The 14932-nt window shown below is 37.7% G+C and overlaps 1 protein-coding gene across 1 annotated transcript in view; it reads left to right on the plus strand.

Annotated features, from left to right (window-relative positions):
- The window catches only part of TBC1D15 (TBC1 domain family member 15), a 2197436-nt gene that overhangs the window by 551099 nt on the left and 1631405 nt on the right, over nucleotides 1–14932 (plus strand). The window lies entirely within an intron of this gene.

The following is a 14932-nucleotide window of genomic DNA, read 5'->3' on the forward strand; positions in this document are numbered from 1 at the left end:
CTGAATCTAAACTACTCAACTGATCAGATGTTTGCAGCAAGACATATGGAGAAAAAGAAGAAGAAACTGAAGATGAGAAAGGTGTCATGGTAGACATTCCTAAGCTTGGAGAAGGCATATGACAAGGCCGCAAGAAAGCTAATTTGTGCAGTCCTGTGATAGTTCAGAACCATGGAAACACTGGTAGAATTATTGCAGGCTGTGTACAAAAAGCCAGTGGCATAAGTATGGACAGTTGTCACACTCACAGGGAATTCCCATTGGGTGTGGGTGTACCCTAGGATTGAGCTCTGAGCCCACTGCTGTTCATACAGGTGATGGACTGCATTAGCAAATAGGTCAGAGGGGAAGATCAACAAAGCTGCTGTATGCAGATGATGTGATAATACAAGCAGACTCTCAACAGGAACTAAAGCAAGCGATAGGAGAATAGAATGCAAAACTGAAGGCTCATGGATGAAATGGAATACAAACAAGACAAGTGTCGTAGCAGGAAACAAGAGAATTCAGCAGAAGCTGAAAACTGAGGTAGAAGAAAAAGGAAAAATAGTGGAATGCATTAATTGCTTCAAGTATCTGGGAGGGTTGGTTGAGGAGAAGGGAAGTTTGAATGAGGAGGTCAAAGCTAGAATAAAAAATGTTATAGCCAACTGGCTCAATGTGTCACGGTGTGTGTGACAGAAGAATGCCAAAGAATCTGACAAGGTGCACAAAACAGTATTGCAGCAGTACTTGTATGTACATAGAAACCAGGGCAGTGAAGGCAAAGCAGTTGAGGAAGCTAGAAGTGAAGGAAACTAAGTGTTTGAGATGGGTGGTAGGATGCACAATTTGGGACAGAAGAAGTAACAATGACATTAGAGCAGAAGCCAAGTAGTTCCAGTTTTAAGGAAGGTCAAAGAGAAACCTATTACAATGGTTTGGGCACATTTAAAAGAAATCAGAAGGAATTTGTTGAAAAAAATTGGAAAGAGAGAAGAAAGCAAGAGGAAATGAGGACAACCAGCAAAGAGGTGGATGGATTATGTGTGAGAGAATACATGCAGCAGTCAGGCATGACTGCTGAAAATAGTAGAGAGTAATAATGAATAAAGAGAGGAGGTAACAGCTGATGCAAAACCCTGACCCCATATAGAAGAAAATTGGGGGAAAAAAGAGTTGGTATTGATGACCCTGTTTTTGTTTAGATACATGGTGGGGATGGAGAAGTTATATTATTATATAAACCTAATTAGAGAGGAGAAGAATGGGACAATAACTTCCTCAGACCTGGAGGAAATGCCTGAAGTGATTAGTTGGACTGCATAGAAGGATTTATTGTTAACACTTGATCCATTGTAGTTGGAGAATTTATTCCCCACAAATATGCACACGTCTAATGATGCTATCATTTTTGAGGGGGTGTCATTGATGTGGTAAATGTAGAGGTGCTCGTTTCCAAAACAGTACAGTGCTATATATTTTTGAGTTAAGGTTTACTCTCTGGTCTTGACTCCATGAATTTGCAATTTGTAATTTGTAAGGCCTTTTTGGAAGATACGAGTGTCATCTGAGTGTTGATTACAGCCCAAAGTTTGCAGTCATTAGCAAGCTTAGTCAACCAGTTTTATCCAGCTCTCTTAGACAGTAGCAAAATGTATGCCAGACTAATAATTTTATAACAGAGCCCTAGGGAATACCAGTGATGAAGATCTTTTTTTAAGAAAAGCATGCCACCAAGGTTGAAGTCTTCTTCCTTGAGATGTAGCATCAAAATCACTTACTTTTACCCCTCTTGGTACTGGTACTACTCTGTTGGAAGTAGAACAACTCAAGGCTTTGTTATTGGAAGAGAAATGACGTTTAATAAAAACATCAGACTCATGCAATATAATAATAGTTTGAAGCTGAAAAATGTAAAAACTTACCTTCAAAGACTCTGGGGGGTTGAGCATAACAACTACCTAAGTTGTACTAGAAAGCTTTGGAAGCCAGAAGACGAAGGGAATAGGAAATGAGGAAGCTTGACATAGACTTCTGTGACATCAGAATGTCATTGTTTTTACAGTTTCCCCATTTTGGGTCTATATTACATGATTGAAACCTTAGGCTATCGAATACCTAAAGGTCGATCACTAAATGTTGAACTCTGAAAATTGCGAACGGCCGTTTCCACACAGGGAAACAAGTCATTTGGCCATTACACAGATTTTGCCCTTTTTATGATGTAGAGCGATCTCAGAGTTGTTATATTTAGTTAGGGGAGTGTGGGGGATGAAACTCCCCACTTGATTTTTGTTTCAAACTTTTTTTTTTTTTAATTTGGCCAGCGGCATTGTTTCCCTGTGTGGAAATGACCATTCATGATTTTCAGAGTTTGACCTTTAGTGATCAACCTGTAGGTATTCGATAACCTAAGGTTTCGATCATGTAGTATAGACCCCCCATTTTTACTGTACATTATATCCCCATAGCTGCATATCTAGGCTTTCCATACAATGCCTAAAATAGTTTTAGCCCATTTTTAATAACACTTATTTTACATAAATCATGATAGGCTTATTTTAGGAAACCTTTCTGTTTCCATCTTTTCTTCCACAAGAACCCAAATATCTCGGTCCTTTTACAGTCTAAAAGTGTGTTCTCAAGCCTCATGTCCTGTGCATCCATTTTCTAAGGAAACTTGTTTGGGACTTTTGTTTATTTTAATCTTGCTTTCTTGTAGCATTGCCCATGAGCTAACCTGTAAAAATTCCCACAAATAACTTCCCCAACTTGCAACTCTACCAGCATTTGCCATCTCCGTTTTTTTTAAATGACCCAGTAAAGTGTCATGTCATTTACACATTATTAGTTATATCACAAAAATCTGTTTTTCATTTTGCATTCTTTCTAAAAACTTGAAGCATCTCTTTCTTTGCATAACTGGTTTTATTATTTGGTGATTTCTACTGTCAGCTTCCGTGTCTACATTTCAGAAAGTCTGTTAACTTGGTGTACTTTACTTGGTGATGCCAGACTTGTAGGGAGGCTTAGGCAAAATTGAGCATATTGCATACTTGAAATATTAACTATTCAGTGTTGTTCTATTGTTTTTTTAAATACCTTTATTAATTCCTGTTTGTAGACAGTGACATAGTTGCACATAAAAGTAAAAGAAAAAAAACTAAGCCGTAGCAATTATTTTTCAGTTTCATTCCTTGTGTATATGTATGTTTTCTTTTTAACATTTACCATTCGTTCCAGCGTTAAGTAACATTTGTGAATTCCTGCCCTCCTTTAAACCTCACTGCTCTTCCTGAACAATATTATGTATGTATTGTTCACACAAATTCAGTTTATTTATATGTAATTTGCTCTTTCCCTTTTCTGTAATCCCATCTCTAGTTCTTTTATCTCCTTTAAAATATTCAGTGCTTCAGTTACGGTTGGTCTAGATTTTGATTTTCTTGTAATTGCTTTTTTCAGCCAATAACATTAAACTTAGTAATGCCTTACAAAGTGCGGTGAAGTCATATCCTGTATTCCAAGTCAAAAGAAAATTTTCCTTAGTTGCAACCATTTGCTTCCCCAGTACTTCTGATGAACTACTCTGTAGGGAATTTTTAAAATTTGCCAGCTCAATGCATGCAAAAAAAAAACATGACCCCAATTGCTTCATTATCCCCATCATACCTCCAACATTTACTGTCTTTGCGAGGAAAACCTCTTTTCAGTCTGCTTGGAGTATAGAAAAATACCTATGCAAACACTTTCAAGCAAAAAATTCTAAACTTTGTTGCTTACTTGGGAGGCATACAGACGTCCTCCCATTGTTATTTCATGTATTGCCTTTCCATTCTCCCTTCCTATTGTTTTATAAACTCCTCTGATTCATATAGTTGTCATGCAATATTTTATGTGCCCTACTAAGCATCCCTGTTGTTTTCTAACCTTGTCTGACCGATTCATATTGTTTGTGCAATGTTTTATATGCTCTGCTAAGTATGCTTTATTTAATATTGTGTTTGTATGAGCCAATTAATTCCAGAAAGCTACAATTCAGCTGAAGGTACATCTTTGTTTTCAATATTTAAATGTTAACTTTGAATATTGTTTCTGTGTGATCCTACTAAATACAGAAAGCAAATAGATAAATTTATACCTATTTTAGTCGTCTTTTGGTTGCTTGCTGTCCATGGCCATCCCTGGCGTATTCTTTCCTCCCTGCGTCTGGCATCAGGAGATGCCAGACAGAACAAGCTGTCATCCTGTGTAAGTTTTGTTTTGTGGCTATATGTCACATTTTTGATAATGCTTGCTGCTATATACTCACAATGCTTGGCTGGACTGTATGAAGTCCTTATCCAACCCTCTGCATGAGTGCCTGTGCACTTGAACACATTATCTGGCCTTTGCCCAGGTGAAATCCCAGCTGCTGATTATTTATTGAAATGTCAAACAATGGAAGTGTCAGAATAGATTTTCTCTAGTAGAATTATTTTAGACATTACAACTGTCAAAATGGATTTCAGATCAGTAAAGAGATTTGAATTCTGTGAAGTGTGGGTACAGCAACTGAATGTTGCCAGTTTGAATAAAGGTCATAGTTCTGCTTTGTTCTAAAATAAAGGAATGCTATATAGCATTGTTTGCCTGAGAGATGCCTTTGGAAATGGAAATAAGCTTTTACAGTATGTTCTTGTCTTGTTAGAAGTTCTGTAATGAGTACAGCATTGTTTGTTTAAAGGGAAATTACTGCACTGATGATTTTATATGGGAAAGCAGAACAGTTTACAGATGTAACAGCATTGGCAGGTTCTAAAGGATGACTGCATCTTTCTAATGTCAATTAAGTGTTAATTATGATTGAAAAGAATTTTCTAAAGGATATCACGAGACTGGTCGGCACTTAGTTTCATGTACTTAGTCTATAGTTCTCCCATGATAGTCGGGATTTTGCATAACTTTGCACTGTGTAATTGCAGCTTGCTGCCATAAATGTCTTGCCTTGAACTACGTTTGTGTCTGACCTGAGCTGTTTGCTTCCACACCTTCCTGGCTAGCTCCTTCATTGCATAGGCTCCATCTTGAATCCTGGTCATCTAGGACATAGTTAGGGAACCCATCCTGCATGTGCCACATAGCTAGCAAACAGATATCAGATATGTGTATCTGATTGCATGTCAACAGTAGTACAGTAATGTAGTAAGCCAGATCTTAGTTATAAGTGTATGTCTGTGTGTTGAGAAAGATGTCATTTTGCTTCTGTGCAGTGTATCATTTGCTTTTTTTATATGATATATATGGGGGAGGATTAAAAAAATTCCTGTGAGTTGAAAGAGGCCGTCAGTGACAGGCTCCAAGAGCCTTTGTGCTACCTTATTAGTTCTTTTGTGTGCCCTCCATTCCTTTTATTAATTTTCAGGGAAATAAAATGAGATAATTGTGCCCCATATTTAAATTGTCCTTTGTATTGTTTTTAACTTGGTTCTCCAAAATGATCTCAAACACCCAGCATTCCTTTCTTATGCATTCTGGAGTTGTATAAATTCCAAGGTGGTATCCCTCAACCCATAACAAAATTAAATGCACCTTCTTGATAAGTGAAGAACAAGCTTCCTCCATGACTGTACTAATGGCCTCTGCTTAGTACCATCTTTCTGCCACCAAACCTTAAACAGCTTTTATTCAGAGCAACTAATGCCTCTTTCTTGACTCTTTATTGCACACTTCTTAATTTTATTCCTTTGAGAAGTCAGAGCAGACTCAAACAGATTCCTACACAACCCCCCCAAAGCTTATTTCATGCATTCCACTTTCAGTTAAGGGATTCAGTCATATTATTATATTCAAACTCTGAGCCTATGCAGGCCATTTAAGAGTTTACTTACTGGTGGTCCTGATGGAGATGTAATATTCTTAAACCATTGAGCTAAAGCCCTAGTAAATGTAAATAGGACTGCAATACATTGTGTGTGTCTGTGTGTAGTTCCATAGCATCCTCTGCTTTATGATTCAAGGAAAAGCTTTTCAGTGACATGGTTAGACTAACTATGAAGTTTTATTCTTTATGTTAGAACTGTAAATTGCCAACTTAATGCCCAGTATTCCTACCTGAGCTTCATTTATAGGCATTTGTCAATTAAAATTAAATGGTTATTTTTTTTCTTATTTTTACTAATTACTTTCCTGTAGCTTTTCTCCTTGGGTCTCCGCTGAAAAAGGGCTCTCTGGGCCCAGTCGGGCTAGCCTGGTTAACAGTCTTCTTCTTCTTTCGGCTTTTCCCGTTAGTAGATCACCTGTCTGCTCATGATTGGCAGTGGAGTTTTACAGTGTCGAATTGCCAGCCCAGCGCCCAACCTTCCACAGTAGGCACGCACTCATGCCTAGGGCCCGTTTAGAGTGTCTAATCCACCTACAGCATGTCTTTGGGATGTGGGAGGAAACTGGATCACCCGGAGGAAACCCATACGACTACAGGGAGGACATACAGACTCCGCACAGAAGGCACCCCAGCCGAGGATCAAACCAAAGAACCTCTTGCTGTGAGGCAGCAACGCTAACCGCTACAGTGCAAAAATGAAGTTGCTTCTCAGTAATCTATGATCTGTTGAAAAGAAGAAAAGGTATTTCAGTCTCTTACAGATGGATAAATGACAAAGACTCCCCTGCCTGTATCAAGATTGTCTACTGAATGCAGTAGGGCTTATTCAAATGAGAAACTGTCAGTGCCCCCAAAAGAGCCACATTACTCTCTTTTTGTGTGAAAGCTAGATTTACAAAGCCTAATAAAGACATCTTTCTCTCTACTGGAAAGACATTGTAAGATGTTAATAAGCCTCTAGCATTTCCTAATTATCTATTTGATATGCTCATTACATTTCAGTGTGGACTGCAACAATATACCTAATCCTTAACCATTGTGGTAGATGGGACGATGTGGTATTCCAGTGGCTCTGGGTAAATGAGTTTATTTGATCCATACTGAATCATCATACACTTACTGTTATTAAAACCTCATGTTCTTGTTTCTTACCCATGTAGTTAAGGTATCCAAACTTTCTGTGAGAATGATAATCCTTACAGACGGTGGTCATGCAACATATTTTATTGTCTTCAGCAAGTTTGCTAAATAGCACATTTTCAGATACTTGGCAGTACAACACCAACTAGCCAAAAAGTAAGGAACCCAAAACAGATCATTGAGTTAATACCTTTACCAACAGATTTGTAGTCCGAATAACAGTTTTTAATTTTAATATTTCACTTTCAGTTTAGCAACCAGTTGTGACCCATTTAATCACATATGGGTTCATATTAGTCTTGCGCATAGCTGTAAAAACTGCATGTGGGACCAAGTTGAACACTTTTGTAAAATCTTAGGTATACAGCATTGACAGCCAAATCCAAGTCAATGGATTTTATGATGCTGTTGTACAAACTCATTAGATTAGCGATACGGGAATGTCCTCGTAGAAAGCCATAATTGGTAAATGTCAAAGGTAAAATCAAACATGGATATGAGTGAGAAGCACATAGCATGCTCAGAACATCTACCGAGGTATACAAGTAAGGCTAATCCATCTGTAGTTATCAAGTAGACAGTTTAAGATGACTTTTCTGTATAGGGATGACAACTGCATCTTTCCAGATGGATGGAAAGTAGACGTCTGTTAGAGACCTCTGAAATACGTAGGTTAAGCAAGGCAGTGATACCTCTGATATTCCTTTCAGGGAGGAAAAAAAAACAAGTTTAGACCATCTGGGGCAGCTGCAGAGTTAGACTTGATGTCTAATAATGTCTATTAATGCCCGGTATTATTGGGCAAGAACCACAGCGGATAGCTAGGTTTGGATTTAATAGAATTGTTGGCATACACTCCATCAAAGAACACGTCGGCAAAAAATATTAACCAGATCCTTAAGACCAGTAATGAAATTGTCACCTATTTTTAGGGAGACTCCAGATGTTTCAGCTTTCTTAAAGGAGTGCAGATGCTTAAATAAGACTTTGTCAGTAATATTTAAAACCAATTTTACTTCTTATTTAGATCACACTTTACTGACTGATTTTAAGAATTTTTTTTTTTACTGTGTTATACTTTTGCCTGTTATCCAAAGTAGAATGAGACTTACTGGATTTCCATAGTCTTTCCTTCCTACAGTTAAAATGAAAAATCCTACTGTTTCACCAAAGTGGTGAATTATTGATAACCCTGATGGTATTACTGATGGGCATAAGTAATTGTATCAAGTTGTCAATAAAGTGATGCAGCTTAGTCCAGCACTCCTACATAGTCAAAGTAAATAGGCAAGATTACCAGTTTCTTGAGTTTACATCGAAAGTGATTGCACCAAAATTTAAGCAATATAACTTTTTGTAACCATCTCAGAGTTGTTCATATAATGTATGTTGGGAGAAACCTCAAGTAATACACACATATGGTCAGATCTCCCCAGTTAACGCTCAGTGTGTGGGAAGACCAGATGTTCAGATTATTTATTCACACCATATCTAAAATATTATTACCCCTAGTACTTTCCTTCATAGCCAGTGTCTCAAGTCCACTCATTTAACTTATTTGTTATGTTGGATGATGATCTATGTGCAGATCAATCAATGTTTGTAGTGTGAAATAACTTAATTATATAATTGTTACCTGAGACATAATTATTAGCATTAATATCTGTGTGTGTGTGTGTGTGTGTGTATATATATATATATATATATATATATATATATACATATATATACATATATATATATATATATATATAAATTACACACACGTGTGTATGTATGTATGTATGTACGGATGCGTATGTATATGTATATTTACTTAACATTTGTTTATTGGGAAAGTACTGGACACAGGTCCTTTTTCAGCGGAGGCCCGGGGAGAAAAGCTCCATAATACAGTAAGCATGTATAAGTTTATACAATTAAAGTAATAAATAAAAGAACATTTTTATGCAGGTAATAATAGTTAATTAGAATAGAGCATGCAGATTTGTTATGAAAGGTAGGAATGTGTATATGGTGAAGTGCATAGAAAAAATAGTAAATAAAAATACTTGGAGAAATTCACAATGCTTATGTGCAAAGCTGAATGCTGAAAACATACTATTGTCTATATATGTTATATATATATTTTTTTTTTTTCTCCCCTTTTGTCTCCAAGCTTGCTGGCTCACTGAAAGGGCAGTCATCCTTGCGGCCATAGAGGTATTTTGTAGGCTGTCCAGCATTTTGCCAGTGAGGGCATTTCTGTTAGATCCAACAGCAAAAGGGGAGTCCAGCTGATCAAAAAGAAGACAAAACCCTGCCACAGTCACTATTCCATTATTACAGCAAAGGACAAAGTATACTAGTTTCAATTCATTAGAGATTACAATTGAAGATGTTAGATGCTGTCTCTTTAGCCTTGCTGCATGCACTCTTTGATTTACTTGCATGATGTGTTGATTCTCAGCATTTCTATTCGGACCATAATCCTGCCGTTGTGATTAACTTTAGTACTAATGTCACCACTGAATGTCCTATGCTTTCACCTTGTTGTTGCATGGTTCCAACTACAAGCTAAAAGAGCTGCCATCACCGTCTTGAGACTGCCAAGCCTATTTGCTGAATTCTGATCGTTTTGGTGCCATGCAAGCTTTCATAGTGGTATGCTACTAAGTGGAATCAGTGCTCATTCTCAAAGGATGGGTGAGCCAGCACCAGCTACTTGCTGCCATCCTCCTCTGCCCAGGTCTTCCCGCACTGAGGTTGTCTGGGTCAGTGAGTGTTTTATCTCTCTCTGCCACAGAGCCATAGTGAGAAAATATTGCTCCCCCATCCAAAAGAGCCTGGACAAAAATAGATCCCCTTTCTGTGGTTCCTTTGTTCATCTAAATTGTACACCTCTTCACCAATGAAGCCATTCTGGGTCACTCATATGCTTCCATTTTCCTTTTGAGAAACATTTTCTTCAAGTGCATGCCACCCTACAAATTTGCCATCTTACTCTGATCTTTACTGTCAAATGGTTTTGACACCCCTTCACTATCACCATTTTCCTTCTTGCAGTATCTGTACACTCTTTAATTGTAATCAAATGATTGGTATATTCCTGCATTCCCTCTTCCCCTTCTTCCTGTTATGTACCAACTTCCTCTTCCCCACTGATAAAATTCTTAGTTTATACCAGAAGCATCCAGTGAGTGATTTCTTGAAGACATTTGATTGCCAACTGCTGTTCTGTTTGCTGTGTTCTATTTTCTAAAGATCATATAACCCACCCCATAATTTTATTATTTCTTCCAAACTCAAAGAGCAGTTAAGAAGTTGTTTTACTGATCTTCTTTAAAACATAATGTTCAACCCATCTTTTCATGAATACTTTATTGCTTAACTTTCCTAATAGATGTTCTAGTACTTCCAGATTAGTATATTTCATTATTTCCCCTCCTTCATATTTTTTTTTCAAAACTGCCTCTGTTCCCTCACTCCTATAAAACACCTTATATAGATATTTTTTTGCGTCTTTCAGGATGTCAGAAGTAACTAGAATTTTACTAGCCATATTTTTTAGTTGTCCCACAACTCAATTTTTCTTCTTAATATCTCTGGCAAAACAGAGACTTCTTTTTCTAAAATGCATCTGGTGCATACACCAGCTTGAATCCTTGCTTCATTTTTCAAAATTAAAATAAAAATCTCTCCTCCTTTTCCCTCCATATCCTTATGATAATTCTTTATTAACCTGCCTCCTTTTCCTTTCTGTATGCATATAGTATTACACTTTTAATTTGTGCTCCTTACAGAACCAGCTGCTGGTCCTGTGTGGGAAGCATAGTGGTAGCAATTTAACAAGATAAAATAGTAGAGGAGACTTCTCTATCCCACCTCAGTCTGCAAGGTTCCCCCTTCATGAGCTGTTAGGCAGTGTGAGAGGAGTAATCTCTCTAACATATCTGAGGTCTTCCCTGGAGTTGCCTTTCACTGTGCCATGTCTGCTATACCTCTTGCAGGAGGTACCTAAGATGTTGGTTCACAAGATGCTTAAACTATCCGAGGTGGGTCTTTTTAACATATAGGTTTTTCACTATAGTGGACAGTCAGCCCAACAGCCTTGTGAAAGAATCCGATTTTTATCACTTACATGTGTGATCCTATCTCTACCCAAAACTATTACTCATAGGTAAAGATGAGCCAAAGACTGACTGATGAGTTCTTCATTCTGCAGCTCATTTGTTGATTCACACCACAATCAGCCATAATACCTGCAAGTACTGCTGATGCTGCACCCATCAGTTTTGTTTTCATTTTTTCTGTTTTTGCTCAGTAAGACCTCAGAGTACTTCATCCACTCCAAGGCACTCTTTTCTGGGAGAGCACCATGAAGTCTGATTTTGAGGTGACGATTTTCAGTAGCCTAAGCAGTGATTGGCTCCAGTACACTCCATAGATCAGTCGCCTCCTTTCAAAAGTTTAAGACTTGTAGATATTCCAAGACCACCAAGTCTTACATCCACTCACGCCTTCCCAGTACCATCTCTCATCCCATATCTCCTTTCTCCAGGAGGTCTATACCAGTCAATTGCAGAGTAAATTTGTCGTTACCCTTTTCTTGGAGCTTTTAACCCCAGTCCTCTGCTGAAAAAGGGCACCTGTGCCCAGTTGGACTTTCTATTATACAAATGTCAGTAAAAATGTATTACCCATCCATTCATCCAGGTTATATTTACAAAAAAATGGAGAGTCATACTGCTTAACATAGGGAAGCTTATTCCAAAACATTTAGAGATGGTGGGTTATTGTACAAGTACTGCATCTATGAGAAAAATAATAAGCGAGGAAAGAAAAAATAAGCAGTTAAATGACAAGCAAGCAAAGCATAACAGTTGGGTCAGCACAGTTTATTTTCCATGTGTCTGACAAGGATTTCAACTAGACATAAAGTAGTTATACTTTCCTAAAGGATGCAGTCCTGCCTTTCTGTTTTACATAATGCTGTTAGGCACAACTTTTTATTTCTGTCTTTCCTGATTGGGAACAGTGCGTTACTTCTTTGCATCCTAATGTGGTCATACAGTTATTTTCAGAAATGCTGCTGAGACAATTTAGTTTTTTAAAGGATGCATTATGAAAGCATTCCTTCTTCAGCTTTATCATGACATTATTTCTCTAATCTTTCTGATAAGAAAGGCTATTCATTGTTACTACAACTGCATTTGATACCTGTTTTGCTATTGCTATTCATTGATTAAAAATTAAAGAAAATTTGCAACATGCAAAGTAGCGCTAAAGCTCAATAGGAAGGAACTTCATATAATCAAGTCTGCAGTACATCATGTATATATAAGACACAACATATGTTCTTGTCCTTCATTCTTTAGAAAATATATGGAATAAAAGCAATCTAATTGTAATTTTTAATGTTTGCTTATACATTATTTATCCTATACGCATGTGTTTTAGGAATGTTTCTGATAGAAATTTACTGATTAATACATGCTTATGAGACTTCTTATAGAAGTCATTCACCTTTGGTCAGTGTGTGACCCTTTGTTTCAGTCTGCTATAAACTTTTCTTGCCAATTTTATCCCAGTGGCTTGCTGAGCTGACACTTCTGAGGGCTGCTGCAAAGTCTTGTAGCTGGTTTATATCCAAAATAATTCCAGTCACTGTAAATATTCATTTATATTGATGATTATGCTTTGATAGACAGAGGAATTCTATATAAGCACTTTTTTAGATGAGGTGCTTTAAACCAGGCATTGCATTTCCTTGTAGCTATTTATTCTTTTTGTTAATTTCTGTCATGTTTTCCAGCCACTGACATATGAATAATAGATTATTCACACCTGCTGCTCAGAAAAGATTTTATAAGCTGATGTCTCAAATTTGTCTGAGATTCTAATACTGTAATAGTTATAAATCATTCCCTCTGCCATGTTTTATCTGTTGATGAAGGTTTGGGTCCCTGTTTTTAGTATTGCAGGAGATATTAGACTTCTGATAATTTGATAAGTGAGACTGAGCTCTCCCCTCAAAAGTCTGTAACACATCGAATAAAGAAATGGAGTTTCTATCTTGCCGTGATGGCTCAGGGACTTTTGGCCTGTGATATTTTTGGTTAAGAACCTTTGGGTTCTTTCTAATTGATGTGTTTAGTGAGCTGCATCCCAAAGTGAGTATTGTACTCTATAATCAGTCTAACCAATGCTGAGCAAGGGAGTGGTAATTTCTTTAGCTCTTGATGATATTCCTTTGGTAATTAGCTACCAAATAAACAACCATTATCATGTGATTGTCAAAAGAGAGGGAGTTATCAACCAGGTCCTAGGCCCCAGACTACATTTTCATTTTGTAGTGGTGTGTTTTTTATACATTATGATGAAAGAAGGGGGTAGACTATCAAAAAAAAAAAATTATACTTTTGAGCATTTACTTTGCATCCATTTTAGTGAAGCCGCGGTGGTACAGCGGTAGCATTGTTGCCTCACAGCAAGAGGTTCTCCTATTCGATTCACGGCTGGAGTGCCTTCTGTGTGGAGTCTGCATGTAGTCCCCATGGTTGAGTGGCCTCCGAAAGACATGAGTGAATGGGCGTGCCTTCGTTGAAGATTGGGCGTCGGGCTGGCAACTCTGCACCATAAAAAATCTACTGCCAATTATTAGCGGACCGGAGTTCCGATGTGGCGACCCCTAACCGGGAAAAGCCGAAAAGACAAACAACAGCTTTGCATCCATTTTAGTATACCAAGGGTTTACACTTGAGACTTCATTCTGGATGTTTTGTATGTCAGAGGGTTGCTGAACAACAACCCCTAGTATGCAGTCATTTTCAGACTTTGTTAGTTAGAAGTCTTGGCTTACTGCCCTGAGATCTGAGAAGTCATTTCCACAAAAGGGAAATCCCAGCACTGAGCCCCAAGGGGCAGTGCTGGTCAGTTTCATACTTTCTGATGAAGCACCTGCAAATTGTACTGTGTAAACTTCCTTAAGCCAGTTTGCTAACCATCTTACCACATATGGGTTCATTTGTAAAGCATTTTTTTCCTATGATAAGAAGTGGTGTTGAAGGCCTTGGCCATATAAGTATACCCCATATATACTATTTGGCCACAAGCCTCCACAAACTTTTTGAAGTTTACTGCATTCTGTAGACAGGATCTACCCTTCACAAACCTAGAATGTTAGGGGATCAAGTCTGTAACATTCTTTAATGTCATAGTTTGAGGTAAGTTATAATACTTTCCATGGCTTTGCAGATGAGGACTGTAAGGCTGATAGGTCTGTAATTGGTCAGTTGTAAGGTCATCCATATGGAGGGATGTCACCAGTGATGTCTGCTATTTATCAGGGACAAAACAAGTAACTAAACCTAGGTTAAACAGTTTGAGTGTGTCTGCAAAAGCATGTTTAGCACAGATAATTGGGGAAACAAAAGATTCAAATATTTCAGAGCTTTGAAAAGAAGTCTCGGGGTGAAATTGGAGCTAAATTTGTTTGCAAGGATAATGGCAACATATGTTGGGTCAGAATAGAAGTTGTCATTATAAGTTTAGAGAAATGTAGGGCATTATTTCATAGTTTTCTAACATAGCTTAAGAAGGATTTATAATTATCCTTGGCTTCAGAGGACAGTCTTAAGTTCATCAGTTTCAGTACTGCTCATAGACTATTCAGAAAGTAGAGTACAATTTAAACTAAAAGCAGAGAAATCTGAAACTTGGTGTCAAAACTTTTGGGTGCTTTTTACAATGGAGCCTTTGCTCATCTTACCCTTCTTCCTTCCATGGAAAGCTATGACTGCCATATTCCTGCTACACATGCACACACTTGTATATATATATAACATCTTACAGTAGGGGGATACTCCAAGGTACCTTAGCCTCATACTTAGCATATGTTAGCTGCATTTACACTTACAGGTTCTGAGGCTTGCACTTAAGGCTCTTATAATTTCAGCAAGCACTGTG

This window comes from Protopterus annectens, chromosome 15.part0 (assembly GCF_019279795.1).
Source record: "Protopterus annectens isolate FY-2018-M chromosome 15.part0, PAN1.0, whole genome shotgun sequence".
NCBI classification, from domain to species: domain Eukaryota; kingdom Metazoa; phylum Chordata; order Ceratodontiformes; family Protopteridae; genus Protopterus; species Protopterus annectens.